A 14,015-nucleotide genomic window follows, 5' to 3' on the forward strand; every position below is an offset into this window, starting at 1 on the left:
GTGGGACTGGGCAAAATAGTAATTCAGCACAGACTAGATAGGCCAAAGGGCCTGTTTTCTGTGCTGTGTGTGAATGTATGTATGTATGGGTGTGTGTAAGTCTGTATGTATGATTGCGGATGTGAACAGAGGGTTCCTGAACCTGATTGTCCCCTCACCCAATTCAAAACTCCTTTTACCACTGGCTCCTTGTCCCAGGAATTGACGGCCAATTTACTGGATAAGGGTCAACCGGTCAAAAGCGAATCAATCGGCACGCTGGCATCAAATAATGTCAAATCACACTGGGGATTGACGGCCTCAACTCCTACTTAAATCCCCGGTGTCAGCTGACGCCAGTGTGTTGACTAAAAGAGTCGAAAAAGGACAAGTTGCATCCCTGATCTGATGTTGAAGGTAGACCCTTCTATCCCGGGGGATGACGTGGTCAATGGGAAAGCAGTTTGCATTCCAGTTAAAAGTGGCCAGTGGAAACAACAAAAAACGACTTCTTTAACCAGGTCACTGGCCAATTAACTGGGATGCCAGTGGAAAAAGGGCTACAGTGACCAGCTTGTGGTCAGGAGGCCATAGTCCCTGGGATTAGGTGATTGCAACACCTCTAGAAGGGCAAGGCCTGGAGACCCATCTCCTTCCAGTTGCCGACGAGGGAATGGGAGACAGGCTCTCTCCCTTTTCTCCTTTGCCTCGGGTTTTGAAGCTATGGCAGCAGTTCAGCATCAGAATGGCCTTGCCTCATGATGGGACACCCAGCGCTGACAACCCTGGATCCTCAGGACTGGTTCCCATGCCTCCGAGACTGCACTATTTCAGACTGCCGGTGGTAGATGGGACTTCCTTTGAGCCCGCACAACGAGCTGCAATTACCTCCAGACAATCATTTGATTGAGCTATCCACTGGTAGTAAAGTTAGCTCAGAGCATATCTGAAATAAAATGATAATTAAGTTGTTAAATGCTTAATGTGCCTGATATTGGATCTCATTGTTAGCACTAAGTCTTTGGGCTTAATGTGATTTTAAGTTCATACATGAAGTAATTAGTGGATGTAAAACCAAACCAAACTCATATACCATCATAGGTTTGTACGATCCAGCCTAAGTTATTAATCTAATCTTTAGGTTGAAAGTCAGCCCGCACTGTAATAAGATAAACAGCAGATCCAATTAAGTGCACAACAGTTGATAGTGTTAGTGGGGCACAAAGAAAGAAATCAGTAACTCGTTCTCTTCACTGAGCCCTACTCAAAGCAGACAGAGCATTGATCCCATTTTTTATATACTTTTGAGCAGGAGACTGCGTGAGATCGTACAAGTATCACACAACTGGCCATTCCCTGTTTGTACAACAATATGTTCCCTTATGATGTCTGCTGATGGCTGGGAAATGTCAGGGTGTCCTTACTCTTGCTTACTTTTACTGCAATCTTTGTGGTGTTAGCTACTATCTCGCGTCAGCGCAGGGAAGGTCACGTTAGAAGACAATTACATTCCCACCATGTTACAAGGCAACTATTTAGTTCATTAACCCTTTTTTAAGCGCATTCATTAAACTTATTCTTTCATATCGGGACCAGCTCGTTCTGGAAATACTTCCTGGAATTTTAATTTTAAATTTAGATGCACAGCTCGGTAACAGGCCCTTCTGACCCTCAGAACCATTCTGCCTAAATTGCTCAATTAGCCCATAACCCCCATACGCTTTGAAAAGTGGGAGTAAACAGGGGTGCCCGGAGGAAACCCACACAGACACAGGGTTTCTTACAGACTGCGCCGTATTGGAGCCTCAGGACTAGTTCCCATGCCAGTAATAGCTCTGTAATAGCATTTCACTACCCACTACGCTATTACATCAAAAACCCAGTATCTGGCACCTCTGGGAATTGGTAGATGCCGGATAAGTGAATTTCCCGGTTGCTTGAGATTGCGCGTGTCATGGATTGGCGAACTCGCCTCCAGGAGTTGTAGGCTAATTTGAAACCATTGTGTTTTTTACTGTTTTATATCCTGTGAATTTTTACCGGTTGCTTCAGTTCCGGATAACGGGGATTTTATTGTACTTGCTTACGTTAGTACCTCTCCAAAATGGCTTATGTGTGAAGGATGCCTGTTGTCTGTTGGTGGAGTGGGTGATCAGGTCAGCGAAAATGACTGGACTGCCAAGGGGTGATCTCTCTAACCTGATCCAAGGGAGATATCCAGTTACATTCATTTTCATTCCCTCTGTGGCCACAGCAGGGTGTTTGTAGAAAGCTATGCAGAGTTTCAATTGGGCCTTTGAATGCAGAGGGGATTTAAATGGAAAACCTCGACTCTGTCATATTGTTTAAGACAGCGGTGGAAGGGAAAACCATTGGTGAGATGCAGTTAGAACACCCAGAAATGCAGAAGGAACTCAGCCGGTCTCGCAGCGTTCAGAGGAAGTAAAGATATATTACCGACATTTCAGGTCTGAGCCCTTCTTCACAAAATAAACAAAGAACAGGAAGGTGTCAGAATAAAGACTGGGGGAGGGGTCCAGACCAACAAAAGGTGTTAATTGGATATGATAAGAGGAAAGGCAAAAATTAATTTTGGTTCTGTGAAAGGAGACAGAGGAATGGGGGTGGGGGTGGAGACAGAGAGAGAGAGAGGGAGAGAGAGAGAGAGAGAGAGAGTGAGAGAGAGAGAGAGAGTGAGAGAGAGAGAGATTGAGAGAAAGAGAGAGAGGGATGGGGTAAAGGGATGGGTGTTATTAATTACATATTAATACCATCTGGTTGAGGGTGCCCAGACAGAAATTGAGGTGTTCCTCCTCCAATTTGTAGGTTGACGCATTCTGGCAGTGCACGAGGCCATAGACAGTCATGCCAGAAAGGGAATGGGATGGGGAATTGATAAATGGTCGGCCACTGCGGTGGACGGAGCTGAGGTGAGTCCAGAATCTTCGATGTACACCAGCAGATGCAGCAGATGACCAGTGCAGTTTCATAAGTGAAATGTTGCTTCACTAGGAAGGACTCTTTGGAGCCCCGAAATGCGGGTGAGGGAGGACGTATAGGCACAAGTGCATTATCTCCTGCAGTCGCAGGGTTGAATGCCAAGAGTGTGATTGGTGGGGAGGGAGGAGTGGACGAGGGGGGTCACAGAGTGAGCAGTCCCTGCGGAAGGTGGAGAGGGGAGGAGAAGGGAATTTGGGTCTAGTATTAGGATCACGTAGTAGGTGGTTGAAATGTCAGATATATTGGATTTGGGGATTGGTGGGGTGGTAGGAATCCTGTCCTTGTTGCAAGTGGGTGTGAAGGGGGCCAGGGCAGATGTGTGGGTAATGGAGCACACGCAGGTGAGGGCTGAATTCAGAATCAATATTATTAGAATTTATTGTCCTGAACAAATCTCAAAATTTGGTGTTTCATGGCAAATATTCATATCATAACATCTTACAACAATAATATAAAAAATAAATAAAAATAATAATGCACGAAAAGTAAGTCAGTGACTTTTGATCATTGATTATTCAGGAATCTAATGGAGTCAGTGGGGAAGAAGCCATCCTTGTGCCGCTGAGTGCTCGTCTTCAGGCTTCTGCACCTCCTTCCTGGTGGTAGCCGAGTGAAGAGGGCATGGTCTGGGTGGTAGGGGGGGGTCTTTGAGGATAGAGCTGCTATTTAAGACACCATCTCATGTTGATGGCCTCGAAGGAGTGGAGTCTGGGGCCTGTGATGTCGCAGGCCGAGCTAGCAACCCTCTGGGGTTTATTCTTGTCCTGAGAGTTGGCGCCTCGGTACCAGGCAGTGATGCAACCAGCCAGAATGCTCTCCACAGTCCACCTGTAGAAGTTTACAAGAGTTTTTGGTGACGTACCAAATCTCCTCAGACACCACACAAAATATAGCTACTGGCCGGCCTTCTTTGTGATTGCATCAATATGGAGGCTCCAGGACAGATCCTTGGAGATGTTGACACCCAGAAATTTGAAGTCCTTGACCCTCTCCACTACTGAGGCCTTGATGAGGACTGGGTCATGTTCCCCTGACTTCCTCCTGAAGTCCACAGTCGTCTCCTTAGTTTTGCTAACGTTGAGTGCAAGGTTGTTGGCGTGACACAACTCAAGGAGCTGACCTACCTCCCTCACTGCCATTTGTGATTCTGCGGACAACTGTGGTGTCATCACCAAATGTGTAGATAGCAATGGAATTGTCCCTGGCCACACAGACATGGGTGTATAACGAGTAGAGCAGTGGGCTAAGCATGCATCCTTGGGGTGTGCTTGAGTTGATGATCAGTGAAGGGGAGACACTGTTTTCAATTTATACTGACTGTGGTCTTCCGATGAGAAAGTCAAGGATTCAGTTGCAGAGGGGAGCCGGTCTGTCAACAAATGGCTTATAATGTGAACCTCTCACAGAGCTGGTATTGATTACTTAGGGGCTGAAAGTTTGTCTCTGAGACTCCCATTTTCAGATAGATTGTCAGACTACATACATGACATTACATACAACCCTGAGATTCCTTTTTCCCTGCAGGTCAGGCAGGTACAGAGGGAAGAAAAGAACATCAATAAAGTGCAAGTAAGAGTCCTTAAATGAATCCCTGATTGAGTTTGTCGTTGAGGAGTCTGATGGTGGATCCAAGCGGCACTATGGCAATGGACTTACAAAATATCTCGTTTTAAACAGTTAGCTGTTGTTCAATATCCATGTATGTTTTTCACATATAAATAACGTTAATTTTCCACTGTCAGATTTCACATTTACCCACTGGAGTGGCCCTTCACGCCAAATGACCTAGGTGCGGATATTCCCGCGTGTTCAGACTAAGTACCCGAGGTGCAGTGCTTATTCATTAGCCTATTGTCGTGGACCACCTGCCATTCAGTCAAGGTGTGCTGCAGGTAAAATTTTGGAACGGAAATGAGCCACTCATTTCTGATCTTTTTGCAGTGCGGTCCAGGAATTTGGGAAGAATTTCCTGGTATGAAGCGGCTGTGCAAAAAAACATAAAGGTTAGGTGCTGTTCTTTACACCGAACAGGCGGAGAATTGAAGATGAGTTCATCAAACATGGATCATTATACATTTTCTGCTTCATGATTAGTCTGCAGGCAGGGAGTCAGATTAATGTTTCATCTCAATAGCTTTCATCTCTGACTGTAAACATTAACTGTTGCTTTATATCAACAGGACCTGCTGAGAATCTTCGTTCTTTTTGTCTCGTGTTGAAGACCTCGAGGAAGGGCTCAGGCCCAAAACGCCAGGACAGGCCAAGTACCTCTTATCCAAAATTCCAAAATCCGAAGTCCTCCAAAATCCCAAACTTTTTTCGTCCATGGCCCTATAAGGGGCCATATTCCCCTCCATCCTCACTGCATTCTACAGAGGATGTATCGAGAGCATCCTGTGCAACTGCATCACTGCCTGGATTGGAAGCTGTACCACAGGACTCTGCAGAGGATAGTGAAGGCCATTGGGGAACCTTCTCCCTTGCATGAAATCTCAGACTTAGATCCGTTTAGTGTCTGAGGTGTACAGTACAACTGGTGCACCATCCTGGATCTGGCATTGACGGCCCTGTCACATTGTCCAGACACAGGTCCTGCCACCCTCCCAGTCAGTACGGTTGACATGGAATGACTGGAGATCGCGCTTGATCATATTTTTGTAGCGAAGACGTGGGCGGCCAACAGGGTGGGGAGTGTCTGGTAGCCCACCTTAAAGGACATCTTTGGTCAATCGGCCGTCCTCCATACGAACAGTGGCCAGCCCACCACAGGCGGCGAGCGTGGATGATCAAGTAGAGGACAGTGCTTTCAGTCTTCTCCAGGACTTGGACGTTTGTGACTCTGTCTCAATTGATTGTTGGACCCAGGTCTGGCTCCCATCTCTCCCTCGACCTTTGTAGGTCCAGTTTCAGGTCCTCATTTTGAAATATGTAAGACATCTTAGAAATAGATTTACACACATTCCCCTTTTGAATTAGAATCTCCACATCACTGCATTCAGGCAGGATTGTAGCTGGTCCCAATTTTTCCCTCCAACAAGATCTTATTTGCAGATAGCAGAAGAATGTTCTGTCGGGCAAATCATACTTCAGAAGAAAGCAAAATTTGACTGCTTCAAAGGGAAGGGGGTGCATAAACTGAGCAGAGTCCAAGGGGGTCACAGCTGACAAAAGTGGGAATTGGCTGCTCAAGGGTGAACCATCTCTTCTGGAGGGTCTTCCCTGATCTTCTGGCTCTGTCGTCTATTCTTAACAGCAGCATTTGGAGGTGTGTGGAGATCCCGAACAGGGAGTCAATCCAAAGGGCAATGGTGCAGCTGAGTAATGCTTCGATCTATGACCAAAGCAAAATCCACATTCATTAGTCCTCACATTGATACTGAGGTTCCAGGCGCTCTGAAAATGTGGTCGATTTGCGCAGCGTCTGAGGTGAAGGCAGGAGCCCTTGGATAAAGGATGACTCAATGTGTGGTGTCAGTTGAGATGTTTCAATGTGGTGCAAGGGATCTCCCTGGCACTTTGCCTTCCATTGAGGTTGCCAAAGGTTCTACAGCAGATGGGCTTCACAATCTAATGAAGCAATGTAAAGGTGGTGGGAAAACATCCTGTTCTGCCAGGCTGGCTCTTGTAACTGCACTTAGTCACTGCAGGGAGCACCGTCAAGGCAATCATCAAATCCAGAGTTTACTGTCATAATTTAAACAACCCTCACCCTAACCCCCTACTTAATCCTTACATTAACCATTACCCCAACACTAATTTAAACTCAAACCTTACCTCAACCCTAACCCTCACCAAAACCATTACCCCAACCGTAACTCTCGATAATAGACAATAGACAGTAGGTCTATTGGCCCGTCGAGCCAGCACCACCATTTTTCAGATCATGGCTGATCATTCTCTGTCAGTGTCCATTCCCTGCCTTAACCCCATAACCCTTAACTCCCCTGCCCTCAAGAGCCTTATCTAACTCCCTTTTGAATATATCCAGCGAATCTGCCCCGACCACCCTCTGAGGCAAAGCATTCCACAGATCCACATTTTTCTGGGTAAAAAAAATTCTCCTCATCTCCGTCCTAAAGGGCCTTCCATGTATTCTTAAACTATGCCCTCTAGTATTCGTCTCTCCCAACATTGGAAACATGTTATCCGAATTCACACTGTCTAGTCCCTTGATAATCTTGTACACCTCAATCATGTCTCCCCTCATCCTTCTAAACTCCATCGCATATAAGCCCAGACTAACCCAAACCTGACCCCAATCCTTACCTTAACCACAACCCTAACCCTAACCCTTACTTTAACCATAACCCTAACTTTAACCTGTTCTCAATCTTTTTTTTTCAAACACAAATCACCTTAAGTCATCCCTCACTAACCACATCCAATGCCCCAGGTCCTCCATAGTTAGTGAGGGATGACTTAAGGTGGTAGCGAGTAGAAAATAAAGGGTTGAGGACCACTGCCTTAACCCTTACCTGACCCTGACCCTGATTCAAACCCTGACTTATCCTAACCCTGACCTTAACCTAGAACTCACCAACCCCATGGTCATCTGTTGGAAATGTAAAGTGGACCAACCAATCTCCCTCAGAATCTCAGCCCAATTCGTCCCTGCTGGTAACCTGGCAAGCAGCAAGTCCTCTCTTTGCTGCGGCAATGTTCTTTCTCTAATTGCATCAGTTCCTATCCACGCAGGGGAAAATATCCTACCCTCTTCCATCTCCAGATTCAAGCCTTTATTGAAGTGAAGAATGCTCCATTATTTGTAGCACTGAGGTCATGACAGGAAGGTGAAATCAACAGCAGTGGTAACTTCCATGGGAGGTTTCTCTTTCTGATCAAGATGACAGTTGAGGAGTTGACGCTCTTAAGCTGTGGATCACAGATCACCCTCCTTTCCATTGTGCTTCTGACAGCAGTTTTGCCTCCCAGGTCAAGCTGAACACAAATACATCAGCTGACAGAATAAATAAGTGCAGCTGAGAACTTCATCCAGCTCAGGTGCACGAAAAAGATTCCAGTTTCTAACCAACTCATACCCCCCCCCCCCCCCCCACATATAGTAATTATTGTCCAAATCCCCTCTTTTGGGGGATTTTACATGGTCAAAGGCATCGACCACAATCCTTGTGCCCAGACCGTGTGGTTGCGGAATTTTAAAATAAAGTGGGCAGCACAGTTGGCGTAGTGCCCTTACAGCGGCAGCGATCGGATCTGGGCCATGCTGTCTGTAAGGAGTTTGTACGTTCTCCCCGTGTCTGTGTGGGTTTCCTCCAGTGGCTCTGATTTCCTCCCACCCTTCAAAAACATGCCGGGGTGGGGAGGGGGGTTAATTGGGTGTAATTTGGGCGGCACAGACTCATGGCCTGTTACCGTGCTGTAGGTCTAAATACATAATTGACCATCGGCTCCCTTCACAGGCTATTGAGAGCCTGCACAGAACCATCGGTAGTTGGACTACATGGTAGAACCCAGCAGGAGCACCACCATTTTTCTTTTCTCATCCATTTTTAGCTGTGATGAAGAAAATGGTGATTGGCCTTGAGCCGTCCCATGTCAATGGGCCAGCCCATGTCCCATGCATGAATAGCATTTAACATGAAGTCACGTCACCACAAAAAAACTTCACTGCAACTATTCCCTTTCCCCTTCCCACCCCATTATTTCAAGTGTTTTGACCGAAGTTCCCATTTTAAAAGATCATTGCTTTTATCCTACATAACCTTTGATTTAAACCTCCAGAAAGCTGAACAGAACTAAAGATAAATTTTCTTTTCAGGCATTAATGCTACGTGTAAATATTTTGATGCTCAAACCTGAGGCATCCAACGATCCTGCAGAGAGATGGAAATAATGAAGCACATTGATCTGGATTTCCACACAATTCCCACATCCAGTTCTAAAGTGTCCATACAAATAATAGGGATGTCTGAATGGAGATGCTCAGAGCAGAGGGACTACCTGGGATGATAAGACCATCAGACATAGGCTATTCAGACCATTAAGTCTGTCCCACCATGCAAACATAAGCTGATCTATTTTCCCACCCAGCCCCACTGACCGGCCTTCTCCCCATAACCTTTGATGCCCTGGCTAATCAAGAACCTCTGTCCTAAATACACCCGATGACCCGGCCTCTGCAACTGCCTGTGGCAGCAAATACCGCAGATTTACACCCTCTGGCTGAAGAAATTCCTCCATGTCTCTGTTCCAAGAGAACACCCTTCAATCCTGAAGTTGTGCCCTTTCGTCCTAGGCCCTCCCACTGTTGGAAACAATCTTTCCACATCTACTCTGTCCACACCTTTCGACATCCAAAATGTTTCAATAAGATCCCCCCCTCATTCTCCGAAATTCCGAGTACAGGCCAAGAGATGTCAAACGTTCCTCATATGATAACCTTTTTATTCCCGAAATCATCTTAGTGAATATCCTCTGAACCCTCTCCAAAGTTAGCACATCTTTACTTAAATGAGGAGCCCAAAACTGCTCACAATACAAGTGGGATCTCACCATGGCCTTAGAAAGCCTCAACATCACATCGCTGCTCTTATGTTCTATTCCTCTTGAACTGAACGCCAGCATCCCATTTGCCTTCTTCACCACCAGCTTAGCATGCAAGTTTACCTTCAGGCTATCCTGCCCGAGGACTCCCAGGTCCCTTTGCATCTAGTAACTTTCAATTTTCTCCCCATTTAGAAAATAGTCTGCCCATTTTTTTTTCTACAAAAGTGCATGACAGTACACTTTCCGACATTATATTTCATTTGCCACTTCTCTGCTCTTTCTCCAAGTCCTTCTGCAGTCTCCCTGTTTCCTCTACACTACCAGCTCATCCTATCATTTGCAAACTTGGCCACAAAGCCACTCATTCCACCATCTCCAAATTGTTAATCATATACAGCGTAAAAAGAAGCGACCCTGTGGGGCGACTGGTAGTCAATCAGAATATGATCCCTCTGTATTCCAACTCTCTGTTTCCTGCCAATCAGCCAATGCTCCACCCACACTAGTGTGTTTCCTGTTCTACCACGGGCTCTTGTCCTGTTAAGTAACCTCATCTGCGGCACCTTTACAAAGGTCTTCTGAAATTCCAAATACACAGCCTCCACTGCATCGCCCTTACCCAGCCAGCTTGTCACTTCCTCAAAGAATTCCAGGAGGTCTATTGAGCAAGATGTTCCCTTCAGGAAACCATGCCAGCTTTGGCCTATCCTGTCATGTGCCTTTAAGTACTCTGTAACCTCATCCTTGATAATCGACTCCAACATCCTCCCGACCACTGACGTCAGGACGACCGGCCTATAATTCCCTTCCTTTTTTTTTTGAATATTTTATTTTTCGTTTTTCCATCAATAAGAAACAACACCACAGACTGCTTAAAGATTTACAATCTACATACACATGATGTCCCACCCCCCTCCCTCTGCCATCCCCGTAAAAAGAAAAGAAAGAGAAAGAAAGAAAAGAAAACACTGGGTGTGGTGTCGGAGCTTCCGGTGAATATCCGTGGAGGCCGTGGAGATTCCCCCCTTATGTAATTTCTTTTATTAATCCACCTATTGATAATTTTTGTCAGGGTTTGGCTACAGCTGCGCTCCCATGTAAGTCAGATATGGCTGCCATATTTTATCAAAGGTCTTGTGTCGGTTTTTAAGATTATATGTGATTTTTTTTCTCCCATGTGCATCTCGGTCATCCACTGACCGATAAGAAGAGGGGAGTCAAATTTCCAGGTCTTGGCTATATATTATTTTTGCTATGGACAAAGCAATTAATATGAATTGAATTTGGTTAATTTATAGCTTACACCCATGAGATTCCCCAGCAGACACGACACTGGATCCAGCGGGAAGGTTGCCTTCATTATTCTGGTTAGCATATTGGCCAAATCTTGCCAAAATGGACCCACCTTTACACAGGAGCAGGTTGCGTGAATAAACTCCACTCCACACCTGAAACACGTCTCCGACACCCCTGGTTTTGCCTTGTGAATCTTTTGCGGTGTGAGGTGAAGAACGTGGCATTGAACCAGTCTGTATCTAGAATTAATCGCTGCCGTCACCCTGTCTTTGCACCAATCCGGCCAACATCGCTCTCTTTTCAGTTTGAATATTTTATTTAAAATTTTGAATATAGAAATACAAAATAGCCCCTCCTCCCATCCTCCTACCACACCCCCCCCCAAACCAACCCTCCTCCCAACCATTAACTCCAAAAAGAAAGAAACAGGAGATTTAAACAATACAATCAAGCTGCCAAGGATCAGGGCAACATCCAGCACAATGAGCTCCAGGAGATACAACATTTTAAACCGATATGATCTAAGTAAAGGGCTCCACATTTTCCGAAATAAAAAGATAATTGTCACATTAATTATACATTATTTTAATCGCTACACATTTTTTTTGCTACAGCCATTTCTAATTTTAAAAATGCAATTTGGTACATAGTCAACCTCCATTTCAAACTCAATGTTTTAACTAATAAAAATAATGTTGGATTCATTGGTAATTGATTTCCTTAAATTGTGTCCAAATTAATTTAACACTCTCACATAACCAAGTCAAATGTAAAAAAACCCCACTTCTTTACAACATCTAAAACATAAATCTGAAGAAATTAAATTGTATTTCTTTTATTTCTGAGAAGTTAAATGCAACTAATCTATAAAATTATAATGGACTAACCTATATTTCGCATTAACAATCTATAACACCTGCCACTTGGTGTTATTAAAAACATAAGGCTGGAGAAACTCAGCAGGTCAAACAGCGAACTTTACGGAGCAAAGATAAGGGCACAATAACCAACGATTCGGGCCTGAATCCTTCATCAAGGTGCGTACAAAATGTGGGGGAGGGGGAGTGGGGACAGAGGGAGGGCACATCAGCATACAGGGGAAGGGGGCGATGGCCCTGTGAATGGAGAGGGAAGGGGGTGAAGAGCTCGAGGAAAGAAAGCAAAGGGAAGGCAGAAGATCTAGCCATTGCCTCCTGCCTGGGGGACTGTGCCCCTCCCCCCATCCCTCACCATTTTGTTCGGGTGCCTGCCCACGTTTTGTCCATACCTTGATGAAGGGCACAAGCCTGAAGCAATGGGGTTTATAAAGCAGACAGCTGCTGAGTTTCTCCAACACTGTGCTTTCACTTCAACCATGGTGTCTACAGACTTGCATGCTTTAATTCCATTCCCTGATAATATCCCAGAATGCTTCACACACATATTGCGGTCTCTTGTGGCATGGTGTACACAGCAAGATTCCACACATAGGAAGGTAAGGTTGACCAGGTTAAACATTGGCTGCAGGCACAAATCCTGCTGTTGAAATCACAGCTGTGGGATCCTTTACATTTGAGCGGCTAGACAGGGCACCCGGTTTGATCCCTGAAACTAAAAGCATCTCCGGAGCACTGGGAGGGGTTCAACCCCCGACTGAGGTGGAGAGTCGGGGGGGAGGGCTGCTGGTACCATCGAAATATCTGACTCTGTTTTGCAGAATAAAATTCTCCTTGAAGCTTAGTTTTCGTTTTGGTTGCTCTGCAGTCGAACCTGCCCCAGCGCCAGGTAACCAGCCGTCTCCTGACATTGATCAATGACATTTGCTCTGCAGAATCTGATTGTTCACTGAGTGTGAATGGCACCTTGCAAGGAGGTCAGTAATAATATCCTCCGGGGTGATCACCATCTAAATTCCCTCGGATTTCCCGCAAACTGCGTCTCCTTGGTGTTCGCATCAGTTTTCCCTGCGTGGAATGAGCTGGGGAACTGATTGTACTGTAACCACGACAGGTCCACTGCTCTAATCTCTCTACATATCTCTGTTATAATGAGCAATAATGATTGACAGAGCAGCTTCAGATTCACATTCACATATATTGTCAGGGTGCATATACGACATCACATACAACCCTGAGATCCCCTTTCCTGTGGGCCAGGAAGAATGGGTCAGAAAAAAACTGATCTCAAGAAGATGCACATACATGTAAACTAGTGCTCTTCAAACTGTCCCCCCCCCCCCCTAAACTCACATCCCACTTTCAATTATCCCAATGCTATGAGTGCTCTGTGATTAGTAAGGGAGTGGGAAGGTTGAGGACCACTGCTCTCGACCCAATTGTGACTGAAATATTTTGCTTGTCATTGGCCCATTTCCTCTGGAGTTCTGAAACCATGCACATAACGAGTCCGTGAAGGATGATTAAAACAGTGGTTTTCAAACTCTTTCTTTCCACTCACCTTAAGCAATCCCTTACTAATCACAGAGCACCCATGGCCTCGGGATTACTTAAGGTGGAATGTGAGTGGAAAGAAAAAGTTTGAAAACCACTGGTCTAAATAGTTCACCGCCATCTTCCCAAGGCCACCTAGGGATGGGCGTCCGTAGATCCAGCCATACCAAGATCCTGTTAACTGAAAAAAGATATATTTTTTAAAAAGTAATCAAAGGGGAACAAGAAGATTACACAGAGTGGATAGGCAGCAAGCCCCAAACTCTCCTGCAGTTAGCTTATTAGCTTGTGTCGCATTTATTCCCCATCCCCGGAGAAAGTAGGGGTGAACTGCTTCCTGATGAGCTGCAGTTCTGGTGAAGGGGCTCCCACAGTGTCGGCGGGCGGGAGGTCCAGGGGTTTCGGCCCAGTGACAATGAAGGAGCAGTGACTGGCTTGAGACTTGGCCTAAGGAGTACCGGGTATTGGAACCGGGATGCGAGGCAGTGCCAAGGGCGCTGATGCGTTCCTGATCGTGCCGGAGGTTTGGATCTGGAGCTCGAGCTGCTGTTGGTTTGGAGAGGACTGTGCGGGGCCTGCGGCAGCACTGGAGGTGGATAAACGGACGTTGGGGCACTCTGAGGGGACTCTGCTTCTTTTTCTGATGTTAAGAGTAATTTCTGCCGATGGCAAATCTGTCTACAGCAGACGAAAGCAAATTTCATACAATATGGCATTGTTTTTATAACACGACAATAAAGGAATCTTGAATATATATTTCCTCATCTAGATGGTACTGATGAATAATGGGGAACCTGCAGTTGG

This window comes from Narcine bancroftii, chromosome 13, assembly GCF_036971445.1.
Source record: "Narcine bancroftii isolate sNarBan1 chromosome 13, sNarBan1.hap1, whole genome shotgun sequence".
NCBI classification, from domain to species: Eukaryota; Metazoa; Chordata; class Chondrichthyes; order Torpediniformes; family Narcinidae; genus Narcine; species Narcine bancroftii.